This window comes from Chelonia mydas, chromosome 2 (assembly GCF_015237465.2).
Source record: "Chelonia mydas isolate rCheMyd1 chromosome 2, rCheMyd1.pri.v2, whole genome shotgun sequence".
Taxonomy (NCBI): Eukaryota; Metazoa; Chordata; order Testudines; family Cheloniidae; genus Chelonia; species Chelonia mydas.
In genome coordinates this window covers 184,181,252-184,199,298 of record NC_057850.1, presented here as the reverse complement: position 1 = coordinate 184,199,298, position 18,047 = coordinate 184,181,252, and the positions used below count along the sequence as shown (strand labels likewise).

Below are 18,047 nucleotides of genomic sequence, written 5' to 3'. Positions count from 1 at the left end.
GGACACTGGGAAAAGAGAAACGGTAACAATGATCTTGAAGTTAATTACAAAAAATAGACTGTGTATTGATTGATATGGATTTTGGTTCATTATCATTGAGGTGATACCCAGGATTTAAACCTTTATGATGTGAATACCAAAACCACAAATTATATTAATGAACGTGAACCAATAGTTTGATGCTTTCATTGTTTTACTAAATCAATATCATGTGGCTGTTTGGTTTTGACTGGTTGGTTGTATACTTTTAAAAAGTTCATACATATGTATCTTAAGGTTACCCTGAATTATTTAGCAGATAAATAATGTGTTTGTGCAAGATTTTTTTTAAAACACCATATAGTCATCTGTGTTTGTTTATATGGTATAAAATGCATTGAGCCAATAGGTTTTAAAACGAAAATTTTTGCTTGATTAAATGTTAATGTGAAATAAATAGAATATTGTCAAAGAAGCATTCAAAAACTCAAAATGAAATAAAATAAACCCCCACTAGGAAACATGTAAGATAGGTCTCAGGCCCCAGTCCTTAATGACTTATACATGTGCTTACCTATAAGTATGTGAACAGCCCCATTGTGTTCAATGGGAGTACTCATGTGCTTAAAGCTATCCACAGGTGTAAATAAGTCTTTGAAAGATCAGGGCATAAGTGGAAACCCCCTGCAATGTATTAAATCAGAGAAGAATTCTTTGCTAACTATATTCCTGGTCATCATGGGCAAAAACATTTTTTAATTGCATGAGTCTTCTGAAAATCTTATTCTGGATCATAAATTGGGCACTTACAAATAGGTACCCAAAATTACTGGACATTTAAACTTTTTTACCTTAACCTCACTATGCCCCACTTTCTCCGTCTATGAAATGGGGATGATATTGACTTGAGAGAGTTTTGTGTCATATAAAGCTAAATTCATTAATGTTCATAAAGTGCTTTCTGATCTCTAGAGAAGTACTAATTTGTTCTTATGGGTTGAGATTTTCAAAGCAGTTAAAGGGATTTAGCCACACATCTTCCCTTAAAAATATTACTATTAAAATTAATGGAATATGTGTGGTAAAATTCCCTGCACTGCTCTGAAAATCTCAACTATTCTTTAAAATTGTCTATTTTTCATGTCAAGAAAACATTCAAGCTGTATTGCCAAAACACACCAATTTTACTTCATATATACCTTTAGCTGGAAAAGGTACACTCTAAAAGCTCTCATTCAGGTAGCCTCATTCTCTGGAGCAGGACAGTACATGAACACATATCATGCTGTTATGGTCTGGTGCATAAACCCCACCACGCAACAACAAAGATATTATATAAGTGCCCAGTATTGATAGTGGGTACAATAGGATTCTACAGTAGTGGTTTGGACTAGCATTTTTTGTTTTTTATGGCTGTCCAAGATGGGCCTGTCCCCTTTAAGAGGAGAGCGGTCCAGCCCACCTGTGACTAATTATGGACCATCTAATCAGGCCTAATGAGGGATAGCTGGCTTCTATAAAAGTCAGAGGGGAAGCTCAATGGAGAAGAAGTGAGGGAAGGCTGGCTAGAGGCTGGAAAAGAGCCCATGGTGACCTGGGGAGAAGGAAATTACAGTGAGATTGAAGGCTCCTGCAGGAGTCCTTGAAAGAGGGGAAGGAACTGAAGGAGAGAGTGAAGGTTTTTGTAAGGATTTTTTGGAAAAGGGGTGAGAACAAGGGTGAAAGACTGATGAGAATTCCTTGATAAAGCTGCCACAAGACCTGATAGTGCAAAAGACTTTCTGTTGATTGTCAGGATAAGGTATAAAACTGTATGAATTTCGGGTGGGGTGGAGTATGTTCTGTATCTAATAACTAATGGAGAAAATCAAAAGGCAAAGTCAGAAAGCGAGAGGACTGCCTGGATCATACCGTTAGGCTTATAAGAAGCACACAGGATCTTTCTCAGGGGAAAATACGCCGCATTTATTGAAGATGCAACAATTAGCATATGCATTCAAACACACACACACACTCTGTCCTGCCAGTCAATGTTATAGTTACCAGTCCAGAGTCTGGATCAATGTAGTGGCCAGCTAGGTTGATCACAGGTAGGTAGGAGCTGGGTTCTGTTGGTCGTGACACGATGCTTTGGGGAAGTCTTGGCAAGACAAACCCAAAGTTTCATGGCAAGGCACTCTTTTTATATAGTGATTTTCCTTCATTGGGACCAATGAGTTTTGCACCATCGTGCTGTAATCAATTGTTGTTTGACCAGTGCTTGTTTTCTTAAATTGTCCTTCTCATTCTTTATCCTGTTCTTTCATTAAGTCTCTCAGGGAGTTAACCCATGCTGGTTCTGATCACAGTTATCTTGTCCCCATTGATAGGTGCCCGTCTCATCTTTAGAGTCGTCAATCTGCCCTCTTCAATAGGGGCGTGTTGTAATCTTCTGGTGCCCTTGCATCTGTCCTCGGTTCCTCCCTAGAACATCTGGTTCGGTGATGGCCTTCACACTTATCTTCTAACACACACATTCCTCATTCACACACAAAACAGAACTGATTTACATAGAACATTTGAACAGGAACATCAAGTTGCAATGCAAGAGCAAAACAATTATTTCATTCTTTTACTTATTTTAAAATGCTAAACCTACAAAAAAGTGGTGACCCTAAAAAGTCTGTTACTGCCTTGAAATCAGCTCAGATACAGAATTATACATACATAAAATCCTACTATTATAATATCTAGTTTAAGAAGAAATGGGCCAGAGGCCAGGAGGAGGTGCTTGGGAGGTAGTGACCATGTGTCAGTGGCCTATTATAGAGATTTATGTCAGTCAGATTTTGGTTGGGGATCCAGATCCAGGCACTGGATACCACAGTGATGGACACTGTATATCCATTTCAATAGAATAGATTTAAACTAGGGCTGTTAAGTGATTAAAAAAATTAATCATGATTAATCACATAATTAAAAAAATTAATTGTGATTAATTGCATTGTTAAACAATAATGGAATGCCATTTATTTAAATATTTTTGGGTGTTTTCTACATTTTCAAATATATTGATTTCAATTACAACACAGAATACAAAGTGTAGAGTGCTCACTCTATATTTATTTTTGATTACAAATATTTGCACTGTAAAAAACAAAAGAAATAATATTTTTCAATTCACCTCATACAAGTACTGTAGTGCAATCTCTTTATCATGAAAGTTTAATTTACAAATGTAGAATTATGTACAAAAAATAACTGCATTGAAAAATAAAACAATGTAAAACTTTAGAGCCGTAGGATATGTGTCCATGCTGATGATGGGTTCTGCTCGATAATGATCTAAAGCAGAGTGGACCGATGCATGTTCATTTTCATAACCTGAATCAGATGCCACCAGCAGAAGGTTGATTTTCTTTTTTAGTGGTTTGGGTAATACAGTTTCCGCATCTGAGTGTTGCTCTTTTAAGACTTTTGAAAGCATGCTCAACACTTCGTCCCTCTCAGATTTTGGGTCGAGTGCTGTAGCTATTTTTAGAAATCTCACATTGGTGTCTTCTTTGCGTTTTGTCAAATCTGCTGTGAAAGTGTTCTTAAAATGAACATGTGCTGGGTCATCATCCGAGACTGCTGTAACGTGAAATATATGGCAGAATTTGGGTAAAACAGAGCAGGAGACATACAATTCTCCCCCAAGGAGCTCAGTCACAAATTTAATTAACATATTATTTTTTAATGAGCATCATCAGCATGGAAGCATGTCCTCTGGAATGGTGGCCAAAGCATGAAGGGGCATACGAATGTTTAGCATATCTGGCACATAAATACCTTGCTACGCCTGCTACAAAAGTGCCTTTAAAACACCTGTTCTCACTTTCAGGTGACATTGTAAATAAGCAGAGACAGCAGCATCTCCTGTAAATGTAAACAAACTTGTTTTTCTTAGCGATTGGCTGAATGAGAAGTAGGACTGAGTGGACTTGTAGGCTCTTGTCATAAATATAAAGGGAAGGGTAAACCCCTTTAAAATCCCTCCTGGCCAGAGGAAAATTCCTCTCACCTGTAAAGGGTTAAGAAGCTAAAGGTAACCTCGCTGGCACCTGACCAAAATGACCAATGAGGAGACAAGATACTTTCAAAAGCTGGGAGGAGGGAGAGAAACAAAGGGTCTGTGTCTGTCTATATGCTGTTTTTGCCGGGGATAGACCAGGAATGGAGTCTTAGAACTTTTAGTAAGTAATCTAGCTAGGTATGTGTTAGATTATGATTTCTTTAAATGGCTGAGAAAAGAATTGTGCTGAATAGAATGACTATTTCTGTCTGTGTGTCTTTTTTGTAACTTAAGGTTTTGCCTAGAGGGATTCTCTATGTTTTGAATCTAATTACCCTGTAAGGTATCTACCATCCTGATTTTACAGAGGGGATTTCTTTACTTCTATTTACTCCTATTTCTATTAAAAGTCTTCTTGTAAGAAAACTGAATGCTTTTTCACTATTCTCAGATCCAAGGGTTTGGGTCTGTGGTCACCTATGCAAATTGGTGAGGCTTTTTATCCAACATTTCCCAGGAAAGGGGTGGGTGCAAGTGTTGGGAGGTTTGTTCATTGTTCTTAAGATCCAAGGGTCTGGGTCTGTAGTCACCTAGGCAAATTGGTGAGGCTTTTTACCAAACCTTGTCCAGGAAGTGGGGTGCAAGGTTTTGGGAAGTATTTGGGGGGAAAGATGTTTCCAAACAGCTCTTCCCCAGTAACCAGTATTTGTTTGGTGGTGGTAGCGGCCAATCCAAGGACAAAGGGTGGAATATTTTGTACCTTGGGGAAGTTTTGACCTAAGCTGGTAAAGAGAAGCTTAGGAGGTTTTCATGTAGGTCCCCACATCTGTACCCTAGCGTTCAGAGTGGGGGAGGAACCTTGACAGCTCTAAAGTTTTATATTTTTTTTTGAGAGCAGTTATGTAACAAAAAAAAACTATATTTGTAAGTTGCACTTTCATGATAAAGAGATTGCACTACAGTACTTGTGTGAGGTGAATTGAAAAATACTATTTTGTTTATCATTTTTATAATAATTTATAATAAAAATTTATAAAATTTCTAAAAAGCAAAAATTTATAATAAAAATAATATAAAGTGAGTACTGTACACTTTGTATTCTGTGTTGTAATATAAATCAATGTTTGAAAATGTAGAAAAACGTCCAAAAATGTTTAATAAATTTCAATTGGTATTCTATTGTTTAACAGTGTGATTAATCGTGATTAATTTTTTAAATTGCGATTAATTTTTTTGAGTTAGTCGTGTAAGTTAACTGCGATTAATTGATAGCCCTAATTTAAACCTCTGAGAAGTGCAAGGGTGTTTAGATCTGGGGTTTTGGTTTGGACCCATCTCTGCTAATAATAATTTCTAATAGTGTGTCCCATCTTAACTATATGAAATGCAATCTGCAAAACCACTTTCATCTAATCTATATGGAAAATAACTTTTAAAAAATAACCTTTCTGTAGGTTGTTGGATCCATCCTGTATAATTAAATATTATTTCTATAAGATTCTTCAAAAATGTATGTAATGACATCTATTGTCTATTATTAAAATTTGAAGATTTTAGAGCAATTTCTGTAGAAATCCTATTGGCTTCAGTCCTATTCTATAGAACATTTTCATAATGTTTAACTTCATGTAGTGCAGAAGAAGATAAGAACATAAGAATGGTCAGACCAAAGGTCCACATAGCCCAGTATTCTGTCTTCTGACAGGTTTCAGAGTAACAGCCGTGTTAGTCTGTATCCGCAAAAAGAAAAGGAGTACTTGTGGCACCTTAGAGACTAACAAATTTATGAAGTGAGATGTAGCTCACAAAACCTTATGCTCAAATAAATTTGTTAGTCTCTAAGGTGCCACAAGTACTCCTTTTCTTTTTGTCTTCTGACAGTAGCCAATACCAGGTGCCCCAGAGCGAATGAACAGAACAGGTAATCATCATGTGATCCATCTCCTGTCACCCATTCCTAGCTTCTGGCAAACAGAGGCTCGGGACACCATCCCTGCTCATCCTGCTCATCCTGGCTACCATGGAGTAGAGCAGAAGAATTACTTCTCGTGTCTTGCTTACAAAACTCCTGCTAATACATCCCAGAATGATGTTTGCTTTTTTTGCAACCGTGTTACACTGTTGACTCATATTTAGCTTGTGATCCAATATGACCCCAGATCCCTTTCCGCTGTACTCCTTCCTAGGCAGTCGTTTACCTTTTGCTGGTGTTAAACCTGCTGCCTATTAATTTCATTTGGTGACCCCTAGTTCTTGTGTTATGAGAAGGAGTAAATAACACTTCCTTATTTACTTTCTCCACACCAGTCATGATTTTATAGATCTCTTTCATGTCCCTTAGTCATTTATTTTGCAAGCTGAAAAGTTCCAATCTTATTAATCTCTCCTCATATGGAAGCCGTTCCATATCCCTAATCATTTTTGTTGCCCTTTTCTGAACCTTTTCCAATTCCAATATATCTTTTTTGAGATGGGGTGACCGCATCTGCACACAATATTCAAGATGTGGGCATACCATGGATTTATATAAAGGCACTATGATATTTTCTGTTGTATTATCTATCCCGTTCTTAATGATTCCCAACATTCTGTTAGCTTTTTTGACAGCCGCTGCACATTAAGTGGATGTTTTCAGAGAACTATCCACAGTGACTCCAAGATCTCTTTCTTGGGTGGAAACAGCTAATTTAGACCCCATAATTTTATATGTATAGTTGAGATTATGTTTTCCAATGTGCATTACTTTGGATTTATCAACATTGAATTTCATCTGCTATTTTGTTGCCCAGTCACTCAGTTTTGAGAGATGCTTTTGTAGCTCTTTGCAGTCTGCCTGGGACTTAACTATCTTGAGTAGTTTTGTATCATCTGCAAATTTTGCCACCTCACTGTTTGTCCCTTTTTCCAGATCATTTATGAATATGTTGAATAGGACTGGTCCCAATACAGACCCCTGAGGAACACCACTATTTACCTCTCTCCATTCTGAAAACTGGCCATTTATTCTTACCCCTTGTTTCCTATCTTTTAAACACTTACCAGTCAATGAGAGGACCTTCCCTCTTATCCCATGGCAGCTTAATTTGCTTAAGAGCCTTTTGTGAGGGACCTTGTCAAGGCTTTCTGAAAATCTAAGTACACTGTATCCACTGGATCCCCATGCTTGTTGGCCCCCCTCAAAGAATTCTAGTAGATTGGTGAGGCATGATTTCCCTTTACAAAAACCATGTTGACTCTTCCCCCACAAATTATGTTCATCTATGTGTCTGACAATTTTGTTCTTTACTATAGTTTCAACTAATTTGACTGGTACTGAAATCAGGCTTACCAGCCTGTATTTGCTGCGATCACCTCTGGAGCCCTTTTTAAAAATTGGCGTCACATTAGCTATCCTCCAGTCATTTGCTACAGATGCTGATTTAAATTATAGGTTTCTATGCATCCAATGAAGTGAGCTGTAGCCCACAAAAGCCTATGCTCAAATAAATTTGTTAGTCTCTAAGGTGCCACAAGTACTCCAGTTCTTCAAACTACATTTAGTAGTTCCACAATTTCACCTTTGAGTTCCTCCTAGGGATGCCAACTTTCTAATCGCACAAAACCGAACACTACTTCCGCACCCCTTCTTTGAGGCCCCGCCCCCACTCAGTTATCTGCCCTCCCACCGTCGCTCGCTCTCCTCCACTCTCACTCACTTTCACTGGGCTGGGGGTGGGGTGCAGGAGGAGTTGTGGGCTCTGGCTGAGGGTGCAGTCTTTGGGGCCGGGGATGAGGAGTTTGGCAGGGAGGAGAGGGCTCAGGGATGGGGTAGGAGGTTGGGGTGCAGGAGAGGGTGCAGGGTGCAGGCTCTGGGAGGGGGCTTAGGGCTGGGGCAGGGGTGCAGGCTCTAGGAGGGAGCTAGGGTGCAGGAGGGGTGCAGGGCTGTGGCAGAGGGTGGGGTGCAGGAGGGGGCTCTGTCCTGATGAAGGGGGTTTGGGTGCAAGCTGTGGGAGGGAGTTAGGGGTGAGAGGGGGCTCTGTCCTGGGGCAGTGGGTTAGGGTGAAAGAGTGGGATTGGGGAACGGACTCAAGCTAAGAAAGGCTCCCTGCCTGTCCTGGCTCCACGCAGCTCCTGGAAGCAACCTGCGGCCCCTAGGTGGAGGAGTCAGGGGGCTCTGCCTGCAAGCGCTGCCCCTGCAGCTCCCATTGGCCGTGGTTCCCGGCCAATGGGAGCTCTGGAGCCAGCACTGAGGGAGAGGGTAGTGCACGGATCTTCCCTGATTGTCCCTCCACCTAGGAGCCGCAGGGACATGCCGGCGGCTTCTGGGAGCTGCACGGAGCCAGGGCAAGCAGGGAGCCTGTCTTAGCCCCGCTATGCTGCTGACCAGACTTTTAACGGCCCAGTCAGCTGAGCTGACCAGAGCCACCAGGAACTCTTTTCGACTGGGCGTTCCGGTTGAAAACTAGACGCCTAGCAACCCTAGTTCCTTCAGAACTCTTGGGTGAATACCATATGGTCCTGGTGACTTATTACTGTTTAGTTTATCAATTTGTTCCAAAACCTCCTCTAATGACACACCAATCTGCGACAGTTCCTCAGATTTGTCACCTAAAAAGATATACAGTCTTAATTTTGTTCTTTTGAGTTTGATTCATCTGTACATCAGTCTTTTTACGGTCTGTCTTCTCATTAAAGAAAAAAGGGCCGTCAATTAATCTCAGTTAACTCAAGCAATTAACTCAAAACAAATTAACTTGATTAAAATATTAATAGTGATTAATCACAGTTTTAATCGCACTCTTAAACAATAATAGCATACCAATTGAAATTTATTATAAATATTTTTTGATGTTTTTCTACATTTTTAAATATATTGATTTCAATTAAAAACACAGAACTGTGTGCCAGCTAGTTCTTATGTAATGGGACAGGGTAACTAAGAGGGTTTCTGTACCATTTATAATTGCATATGCTGCTGTCATGAAATCCCCCTTATTCTACTTCTTTTTAAAGGTCCAAATGCTGGCCCCATGCAAAGCTAAAGCAATGGGCTTTTTATAGAGGTGTTCTGTGATGTTTGATGGGATAGAATCCTGTTTCCACACCCCATGTTAGTTTTGGCAGGATTTACATAGCTTCAGAACTCCTGGCTAAACCGTTGATTTCTTTCATGCCAGCACAGACGCTGCCCCTGTGGAGTATAGCTCTATGGCTATGATGTAGTCCCTCATCTATGGGCTCCCCACATCCTGCTCTCCATCTTCCAAGCCATTCCTATGAAGTGGAACCCCTTCCGTTTCCTTTGCCTATTAATCTGAATATGACATGAAGGTTGGAAGACAGATTTGACCAGGCTAAATGTTCTTAATCTTCTTTAGCTGCTCCTTGTATTGAAAACTCCTCCCACAATCTCCATGCACCCATAACGGTCTTCTATGTGGTTTTTTTGTCCTTACTGTAATTCTGCTATGTCATTTTTGAGATGAGATCACCATACCTTAATGCACCATTCAAAGTTAGGATGCATCAAGGATTTTGATAAGGGCATTATAACCTTTTTATTATTATTCTTTATTTTCTTCTTAATCCACCTCAATATTGTGCACACATTTTTTGGCTGCTGCTACATATTGAGCAGATGTCTTCAATCAGCTGTCCTAAATGACTCCTAGATCTTTTTCCTGAGAGGTTTCAAGTTACTAATTCAAAATTCATCAATGTGTATGTGTAGTTTAAATTGTTCTTTCTAACAGACATTACCTTGCAATTTTCTACATTGAATTTCATCTTGTCATCATATTGCCCAATCACTTGTTATGATAGGTCCTTCTGGAGTGCCTCAGAATTACACACAGACGCTTCTGAGCTCTTTATCCGGTTGTTTTTCCTGTCAATATAATAATGGAGTAATTTAAGAGAGGCAGGAGATCAACACATTATCCCAATGGAAAAATCCTACACAATTTAATAGAGATGAACTCAGTTGGGTTCTATATATATTACTCTTAAAATCTATAGAAACATATTTAGTAAAGAATGATATCTGTTCTACAGGTTTTTTAAAAACATCTTATGGTGTTCTATGGTAGGAATACAATTTTCTGTTAAATTCTGTAGGTGGTCCAAAAAAACACTTAGAAAGTTCATAATTTTCTTTTAAATTCTGTCAGACTTTCCCCAAGGATATAGTCACAATCAATCAACACTATGTGACAGAGCAAGGCCAGATGGCTATAGAAAAGTAGTTGGTTTTTTTTTTTGAAGCAGAAAATAATTTTATTTGTGTAACACTTACAAGGAATCACCAAAAAGGATAAAGCAAAACTATGCAACAAAACAAAAGCAAACACAAGGTATAACACAGCAGCCTTCAGGAGGGAGAAGTGTTCAGGCTAGCCTGGGCCCAGAGCGGGGGGGCTTCCTCGACACTCGTGGTCTTCCACCCTCCTGAGTTACCTGGTGGCCTAGAGCGGGGGGTCTTCCTCGACACTCATGGTCTTCCACCCCCTCGAGTTACCTAGTGCCACGTCCAGTGTCACCAATTATTCCTCTCCTGAGCGTGCCCGACAAGATGGGCACGGCTGCGGGGTGGGCGGTTTGGGGGTGGGGGGAACGTACACCACGTGTGATAGGACCCCTCCTAGGTGACAGTGATGATGGTATCCACAGCAGCAACGGCTGGGGCTGGGGTCTCTCGCTCTTCCCCTCAATCAAAGGGTCAGACGGAGGGAACCGGACGGGGTCACCGAGCAGAGAACCCTGGACAGCGCCTACAGAAAAGTAGTGGGAGGTAGATATATTAGCTCCAGGCTAAAAAAATCCCTGGTACCAGGTTAAGTGAAATGGCAGCTGCTCCAGGTCAATTAAGACACCTGGGGCCAATTAAGAACTTTCCAGAAGGCAGGGAGAATGCTAGGTTGATAGGGACACCTGAAGCCAATCAGGGGCTGGCTGAAACTATTTAAAAGCCTCCCAGTTAGTCAGGTGGGTGTGCATGTCAGGAGCTGTGGGAGGAAGTTGCGCTGTTGGAGAGGCTGAGTAGTACACACCATATCAGGCATAAGGAAGGAGGTCCTGAGGTAAGGGTGAAGTGGAGCTTGAGGAAGTGAAGGCTGCTGTGGGGGAAGTAGCCCAGGGAATTGTACATGTCATGTTTCTAAAAGGTCAGCTACCACAGCTGATACTATTAGGGTCCCTGGGCTGGAGCCCGGAGTAGAGGGTGGGCCCGGGCTACCCCCACCTTTGCCCTCTGATTAATCACTGAGACTGGGAAACAACAGAGACTGTGCAAGGAAGGATAACTTCTCCTCACCTCCCTCACTGGCTTATGATGAAAATGGCTCAGTAGACTGTGACCCTTGTCTCTAGAAAAATAAGGGTTATGTGGAGGGTCACAGTGAGCCTTTGAGGCTAGCGAAATCTACCAGGAAACACGGGACCCACGGAGGGAAGGACAGAGCTTTGTCACAGCTACCATATCTGATCAGTGATTTCTAATAATAAATTGCACTATGACTGAGAACTCAGAATTTTAAGAAAGTCCTTGGTGTGCTAGGATTATTCCTGTCTTGTAGCAGACTTTGTCTATCTATATGAGGAACAATACCAATATCCAGGCAGGTGATGTTGTCAGATGATTCACTGGTTGCTGGATGATGTCCCAGGCTCTGATCTTGCATTGAGGACAGCATGGGTGCACCCCTCGGTCTGTGAGGTCCTCATTGCCATATCAGGGGCCTAGTTGTTGCTGTTGTTTTATATGTGATTTGGCTGGAGTAACTGCAATTCCTTTGTTCTCCTTTACTTGCAGACACTTGTCACTGTATCAGCTTTCCCTAAGGTCTCAATTAGTAACACAATAAATGTTCCATGAGGAACCTATGATTAAACCTGTTTTTTAATGGTGTCTCTATTTCCTTTCCTTTTGTGATAGAGAACAAAATTATGTTTCCAATTTAAAATAAATCTGCTCTATTATCTTGGAGTTTGGTTTGGCTTTTCCCTTGCCCCCACCTATTTGCCACTAACATCGTTAGTGGAGAAGAAGCCAGAAAACAGTATAACTAGTTTAATAAACTAATCCTACGCTCTACATTTCCAACTGCTTTCTCAAATGACGTGCAAGTCTGAATGGCACTCTCTTTTAAGGGGTGTGACAAAGTTTCTCCGCTGCCTCGGTGGGTCCTGTGCTTATTGGCGGATTTGCTTGCCTCAGAGATTCACAGCAGCCCTCAGTTTGGCCACTCTTGCTAGTTTGGCCACTCTGCCATCCACTCAGCTAACCTCATCACTGGCCAGCATGGGGGGAACGGAGAACAATCCCCGCAGTCCCTGTGTCCCACCTAGTGGGTTGGGGACAGGGCAGATCCCTTTCCAATTTAGACCTTCCGTTCTGGTGTTTCTCACAGACCAGGTTCGACTCCTCCTGTGTCTGATCAGGAGTTGGAGGGATGGGGCGGGGGGGAACCCAGGCCCACCCTCTACACCGGGTTCCAGCCCAGGGCCCTGTGGATAGCAACTGGCCATAATGTTCCCTACATCAGCTGCGTGACAGCTACAACTTCCTGGGCTACTTCCCCATTGCCTTCCCCCCAGCACCTTCTTTATCCTCACTGCAGGATCTTCCTCCTGAAGCCTGATCATGCTTGAACTCTTCACTCCTCCAGCAGCAGCACGCCTTCTCACTTCCTGCTCCTGGCATGCTCCCCTACTAACTGATGGGAGGTCCTTTTTAAACCAGGTGTCCTGATTAGCCTGCCTGCCATAACTGAATCTAGAAAGTTCTTAATTGGCTCCAGGTGTCTTGATTAGCTTGCCTGTCTTAATTGGTTCTGGCAGGTTCCTGATTGCTCTAGGGCAGCCCCTGCTCTGGTCACTCAGGGAACAGAAAACTGTTCATCCAGTGGCCAATATATTTGCCTTCTACCAGACTCCTGTATCCCACTGGTCTGGGTCTGTCACAGGGGGTAATAAGTTGCTCCCTCACTGCATACTTTAAAGAAACCTAAATAATTCTAAATCCCTTATCTATTAGACTCTGATTTCAGAGTGATGACATAGTCCTCCCCAGTGTATTAATTAATGCTAGCTCAAATAATGGTGTTGCACGCACATTTTGCTAATTCTCTATTCATCTCAACTTCCCAGTTGATAGCAGGAAGTGGGAAAGCATGGCTAGAAGTGATGATGAGAGGGTATGTGTGGCCTATTTAATTCATTTGTAAGGCATTATTGTAGTATCAAATTTCCTTTGGCTACAACGTGTTTAAGTTTCATTCTTGTGAAAGGGAAATAATAATGACAGTGGTGTTGTGAAGCTTACCGTTGGTAAAATGTTTTGCAATCTTTAGGTGAAAGGTATGATGTCTGTGCAAAGACTAGTATTACTAGAGCTGATCGACATTTTTTCATCAAAACGTTTTTTGCCAAAAAATGGCTTTTCAACCAAAACAAAAATTCATTGTGGTTGTAATTTTCCATTTTGTGATGAAAAATGAGGAAAAAATATTTATTTTTCAGTTAAAAATATTAAATATTTGTCTGTACACTTTTTAACCTAAATCTGACATTTGTTTTTCAAATGACATTTTTTGTAACAAACAAAAGTAGTTAGGCTTGGTTTTTTTAATTGAAAAAGCGAAAAATGTTGACAGGAAACTTTGGGGGAAAGTTTTTTAAAAATTTCCAGTGAAAACATAATTAGCATTTTTTCAGTCAGCTCTCATGAGTGCTAAATGAAAAATAAAGTCAATTGAACTCAGTTTTGTGTTTGGTTTTAAATTGTGGCAAAGATTCTGGTCATTTCTGTCAACATTTCTGTCAGCGTATGGCTTAATTATTGATCATTCAACAAACCATCCAGAAAGAATTACCTTATTTTTCTCAAAAGTTCCAATCACAGGGAGCTACAGGTGTTGACAAATCCATTTTCACTTATTTCCTATCTGTGCAACCAGTATTAGATCTTTAATGAAATTATGTATTCAATTTTATTAATATTTTCATTACCTAATTGTATCTGAAATCAAATCACAGCATTTTCTCCAGTGGAGTCATGAACCTGTCAACACATACATATTTTTTGGTGATGTTAACAGTTTAAGCTCAGAATGTTTGTTTGGTACAATTTGCATATGTGAAAATGACTAGAAGAGGCTAGAAAATAAAACAGTGTTAATTGCTGTTAAATACTGGATGTTGTTCAGTTCATCTGTGGTGGGTTGTTGTTGAGATTGGACTCCCATTTGCACGCCCAATTTGTTGAAGGAGTTGATATCATGTTGATGTCTAACTATAAATACCTGGTTGTACCAGCAAACCAGGATGATATCACATGCTCCTTCAATTGTTAGTGTCTCAAGTTGTGGTTGGAAAATGAGAAGTTAAGTTGAGCCTCATTTACTTATCTGGTTCGCAGTGTACACTAACAACATGAAAACATGGGAAATTGCAATAACTATCTGATTTTTTTTTCCTGTTCAAGTAAGCCAGATGATTGGGAAAGCATTTGAGGAATATTTCTCATCCCAAATGTCCACATATCCTGCAGCAAATAATATCAAACACCAGATTGTTTTCAATCTCATTTTTCAGACTGTCAGCCAAATGAGCACTCCAAGTACATGTAAATGTTCATGGTCTTGAAAGGCCAGGTGCGTGAGGTAATATATTTTATTGGACCAGCTTGTGTTGGAGAGAAAGACAGGCTTTTGAGCTATGCAGAGCTCTTCTTCAGCTCTGGGAAAGGTGCTAAGAGTGTCACAGCTACATACAAAGTGCAACAGATAGTTTAGCATAAGTAGTTAGCACATATTATAAGGGACCATTCAAGCTCAAGTGGCCCATTAACATCCCTGTAGTCATAGGACAAAAAGGGGGTTAGTGGGTTACAGATTATTGTAATAAACCATAAATCCAGTCTTTATTAAGACCATGATTTTTAGTGTCTAGCAAAGTTATGAAATTGAGTTCCCAGACTGTTCTTTTGAAGATTTGATGCAGGTTTGCCTTGAGGATGGGGACTGGTAGGTCAGATGGAAAGTGATCGCTTTGTGAAAAGAGTTCATCCACAGGTGATATGATGTTTTTGTCTTTTACCATTTTCCTGTGTGAGTTTATTTGAGAGCATAGTGATTGCACCTGCATAGTTATTGGAGCATTTAGTGCACTGGATGAGGTACACTACATGTTGTGATAAGCATGTGTAGGACCCATGAATGTTGAAAGGTGTGTCCTGATCTGTGGGGAGCTTTCTTCTGATGATGAGGTTGGAGAGTTGTTTGAAGGCCAGAAGAGGGGGTTCAGGAAAGATTTCCCCATTATGTATGGGTTATAGTTGTTTGATAATACCCCATATGGGACGTGTGATGGCTGAAGTTGTGGTGGAAATCTATGAGGGAATTTAAGTTGTCTGTCCAGAAGATGAAAATATTGATGTATCTCAGGTATATTGTTGGTTTCATGGTGCATTTGTCAATAAATTCTTCTTCAAGGGGGTCCATGAAGAGGTTAGCATATAGGGGAGCCATCCTAGTACCCATGGTTGTTCCCATGGTTTGGACAAAGTGTTTGTTGTTGAATGTAAAATTGTTATGAATGAGAATGAAATGGATGAGTTTGGTGATGTATTTGGGGTGGATCTCTGAGGGTTGTCCATTGTCTTGTAAATACTTGAGGCAGGCAGCTATGCCATCATTATGTGGGATGTTGGTGTCCAGTCTAGAAAATCCATACCAGGCACAACTCAGCCCTTTCAAATACAGTAACTCAATACTTATTCATATTCAACATAACACAGTGCCATATTTCACAATAACTGCATAGTAGTTTCATGTTAAATCCAATGGAAACAATGGCAACTAAGCTACTATACATTTCTATGATTTGGAGGATATTATAATACTTCTATATACAGAAGTAGAGCTACTAAAAGGACATATTGCAATGTAATGGTGCCTGCGTTTGGTACCCCTTCGGCCAAGTAGCAACCACATTTGGAGCCTGTTGGGATGGGAAATTGGTGGTATAGGGTCAGAGGGGAAATTCTGGCCCCATTGAATTCTGTGGTGTCCGGATTTCACCCAGGGTATATTTTTTTTGTGTAGTTTGTTTACAACATATTCACAAAATCCTGTTTCTCTGAACAGTGGGAAGAACAATTTTCATGCAGGCAGCCCTATTTTGCAGAAATGCTAGGTAAGGCACTCCAGCCCTGTCCCAAGAAACAGCTGTTTTTTTGCCCCTGCTTCTCTCAGGCTGTGCCCTGACTAGGAAAAAAGGTGGGTTCTTACCTTGAGTTTTAGTTAACAAACATGAGGGTAAAATTATCATGAATATGTGGCAGTTTGTAGTTTTCACACAAGTTAGCTGGGTCAAAGCAAGTACATTTAAAATTTTGAACAGAAGTCCTAATACTTTATCAGTACTCTATCAACTCCAAGCAAGACTGGGTGAAAACTGAATAAGGACCTCGGGATTTTGCCCAGTGAATAGAGACACAAAAATTGAGATCCAGAGTTTATTTACACTGAGTAGAATGAATCTCTTCTCTTAAGTTGTAAAAAGATGTGTACATTTTTTTGAGGCCGGTTCTCTTTCAACTATTTGCCTCTGTGAAAAGGAAACAAGGAATCTTTCTGTAATATGTTCATTTACGCTCACAGGCTGAGGGCTAAGGTGAAGCAAGAGAAGAAGAAATCCTCCCCTGGGCTGTGAAGCTGCTCTGGACCCATTCCACAAGTGCTTCAGCAGCACTGGGACTCAGGTAGCTCCCATGGTTCTAACATGCCCCGTCTAGCAGCAAAGGAGGTGGATCTATGTAACAGTGCATACTTTGGCCTTCCCCAGCCCACAATTGGCTTTGCCCTCATTTGGCCATTGTGTGCTGATGTGCAGGGAGCCACTGTGGATACCCTCCAGCCCCAAATTCTTGCCCTGGCCCTTGCTCAGAAGAATTATGCTGGTTTTATTGCCAGTGAGCCTTTCACAATTATTTGAGGGAGCACGATTTTTCCCTTAAAGCACTGTATTCAGTTTGCTCCTCTCCCACTTGCTGTCTCTCTCCTTCATAAATGCATTCAGATAGTAGGATGGTGCAAGTGCAAAATATTTTTTTCTTTACCATTTTGAATGACATCCCCAAGTGAACTCCATTCCTCCTTTCATCATTAAAACACTTCTGTGGAGATTGAAATCTATTCATCATGGGAAATATTTTCATGTTGTTAGTGCTTTTATGAAGGAGCATTTCCACAGCATTTATTAGGCAATAAGATCACAAGACATAAACCCCAGGAAAGTTTTAGATGAGAAGAAATCTAAAAAGGACCTTCAAAATCAGGGCAAACATGTTGTTCCAGAGATTTGAAAAGTGTTCCAAAGAAGCTTTATCTTGGTTTTAGGGAAGGGTGGAGGGGGTGGGGGAGAAAGAAAGGAGGCAGAAACCCAGCATTATCCTCTTGGGCCAAGGACATATCTTTGCAATTAAATCCAAATTATTCTGAGTCATATGGTGACTATCTGTTCAGTAAGGGTATCGGCATTCCTCCATCAGCAGCTACAAGGATTGTGAGGCAATAGTCATCTAAAGGATTCACTGAACTGGAAAATGCAGTTCTGTCTGTGAACTCCAAAGTGTTTAAAATCTATGGTTGTGTGATGAAGATGAAGGGAGCCATTTAAAACTGCTTAACTGAATTTTTGCCTAAAGATATAGCAACTGAACGAGGTAAAAATTCCTAGAGAAAAGGAAATAAGATCATGGTTTATTTTTACTTTGACAGTCCTGTAAAAAGGTCAAATGTTTCTACTCCCTCAGACGTGACCTACTGGGAAGAAGCTCACGCCTATTTCCAATGTTAGTAATGTTCAGGAAGGCTAGTGTTTAGAGGTCCATGCTGATGATGGGTTCTGCTCGATAACCATCCAAAACAGTGCAAATCGACGCATGTTCATTTTCATCATCTGAATCAGATGACATCAGTAGAAGGTTGATTTTCTTTTTTGGTGGTTTGGGTTCTGTAGTTTCCACATCAGAGTGTTGCTCTTTTAAGACTTC

General features: G+C 40.6%; 1 protein-coding gene across 1 annotated transcript in view; it reads left to right on the top strand.

Moving 5' to 3' along the window:
- The window catches only part of TMEM108 (transmembrane protein 108), a 327,045-nt gene that overhangs the window by 8,599 nt on the left and 300,399 nt on the right, over nt 1-18,047 (top strand). The window contains exon 2 of the mRNA XM_043540806.1: nt 16,654-16,754. The gene's annotated coding sequence lies outside the window, so the exon portion shown is untranslated. The remainder of the gene's footprint in view (nt 1-16,653; nt 16,755-18,047) is intronic.